The sequence below is a fragment of the Amblyomma americanum genome, chromosome 5, assembly GCF_052857255.1.
Source record: "Amblyomma americanum isolate KBUSLIRL-KWMA chromosome 5, ASM5285725v1, whole genome shotgun sequence".
NCBI classification, from domain to species: Eukaryota; Metazoa; Arthropoda; class Arachnida; order Ixodida; family Ixodidae; genus Amblyomma; species Amblyomma americanum.
Genome location: NC_135501.1, coordinates 44515196 through 44517454, shown reverse-complemented (window position 1 = coordinate 44517454; position 2259 = coordinate 44515196). Strand labels below are relative to the sequence as shown.

The 2259-nt window shown below is 44.1% G+C and overlaps 1 pseudogene; it reads left to right on the top strand.

The window, feature by feature from the left end:
- Positions 1–912: 912 nt before the first annotated feature.
- Positions 913–1984, top strand: LOC144133813 (uncharacterized; annotated as a pseudogene).
- The last annotated feature ends 275 nt before the right edge of the window (positions 1985–2259 follow it).

The following is a 2259-nucleotide window of genomic DNA, read 5'->3' as shown; positions in this document are numbered from 1 at the left end:
TATTGCGAGTGATAGATGATGCAAAGAAGATTGAGCGCAGGCTGAAAATGAAAATAGCTCGTCAGTGTAAAGCACTACAAAAGCTGCAAGCCGAGCACGACAAATTAAAAGAACGTTTGCAATGGTACGAAGTAAACAAGGAGATTCAAGATTTCAAGAAGGTAATCAAATCATCCGAAGCCGAGGACAAAACAGCTCTCTTCATCAAAAATCAGGTTTCTAATTGCTGCAAGAAAAATCTGTGTACAATGAACCTGTCTTGAGAGAGTGTGTGTTATGGAAAGCGTGCTCAAGCAAGGGCTATGAGCATGTTCGCTCGAGAAGCCTTTTCAAGCTACCGTGTCGTACCACACTACAGAAATATGTGGGTCATTCAGCAGGAGAAGTTGGAGTCACATCCCTCATCAGAGAACGTCTTCGTGTTGAGTACGAAAGCCTGAGTGTGCCGCAAGAGGCTTTCTGTTCACTCATCATCGATGAAATGCGATTGCACAAAAAGTAATCTATGACCGGGATGTTGACAAGGTTTTTGGCCTCGTAGACGTCGGCGCTACAGAGCATGCTACAACAGTCCCTCAGGTGGCAAATCGCCTGCTGTGCTTTGTTTTGAGAGGGTTGTCGACACCTTACGTTATACCGGTCGGCTATTTTTTCACCCGCTGCCTAAAAAATGACAAGCTTCATTATATGACTATGGAAGTAATGAAAACAGTGGAAGAACTTGGTTTTCGTGTGGCTAGAATTGTGACGGACAACCATCAAACTAATGTTGCCCTATTCAAACGCCTTTCAGAGGATGGTGCACTTGCCCACGCTGTACATCACCCTTTTAGGAAAGGTGATCCACTCTTCTTGTCCTTTGATCCAAACCATTTGTTCAAGAATCTCCGCAAAAACTTCCTAGAAAGGGAAATGGTAGATGAAGGGCAAGCCATTCGAGGTGGATTCTACCTAAGGAAACTTTTTGAAATTCAAACTCAACTCCTCGTTAAGCCCGTAAGGTTCCTTACACGGGCTCATGTTGAACCAAACAACCTCGAAAAAATGAAAGTGCGCAGGGCCGTGCAAATATTTTCTCCGCCTGTTATTGCCACTCTCCAGTACCTTCAAGAAAACTCAAAGTGCCACCCGGATGCGTCAGAATTTCAAGACTACTCTGCAACAATCACCTTTATGAGGATGATAGCAATGTGGTACGCTCTACACAACATCGCTTCAGTGAAGCCATGTAAACAGCAGGAAGAATCATTCACTGTATCTGACGATGAAGACTGTCTTGGTTAGAGTTGGACTTCGTGTGCTATGTTGAGGACATTCAGATACAAGGCGGCAGGTTCAAACGAAAACTCACCAAGGAGACATACGAAGCTACGCTCTTGACAACAAGATCAACAGTGGCACTAATTGAGTACCTCCTGGATCACGTCAAGTAAGTGTCTTCTCAGTGGAGTCTTTCACGCCCATACTATTGAATTTCATTTAACTGAATCTCTAGTATTTCAGCTTCCGCTATGTCCTGACACAAGCTCTTAACAGCGATCCTGTTGAATCGCTCTTCAGCAGCCTGAGACAATTCATTGGTGGAAACGACAAGGTAGACGCACGGGCGGCAGTGTTCACATCAGAAAAACTGCTCAAGGTACCATCTGTAAAAAAAAAGAATTAGGCAGGTAAGGAGTTACATATTTTGCCATTCTTTATGCAGGTTGGAATCCTGCAAGCAGCAAAGACAGCAAATGCTCCCATGAACTCCGAGGCGAAAGCAGCTGTTAAACTTCCCATCCAGGATGGTAAAACTTATGCCTTGTCACCTGTCATCTCATCTGCAGCCAAGGAGCTCTCGAGTGAGCTTGAATTCATCACTAAGTGGAGTGAGCCGGTAGCTGACATAGAGTAGGCACCAATTGTATACCTGGCCGGTTACGTTGCACGTGCATGTGAGGAAAAGGTACAGTTGGTTTACAAGTTTACAAAATTGGATTAGGCTTGCATTTATTTGTCCTTTGTTTAGATGACTAATTCATATACATATATAAACTGAAATATGACTGAACTCTTTTAGTACCGTTTTTCATTGTTATGCTCGTTTTCAGGTGGCTTGTGATTCCTGCAAACTCCTTCTTCAAGCAGCGAGGCCAGCTGGAGCAATTTATGGATTGACACGAAACGTTGACGATGGACGGCTAAGGTACCCAACAATGGAAGCAGTTGGCCTGTGTAAGCTTGTATGCACCTTTGTCACCAAGGTCATCAAGTGCT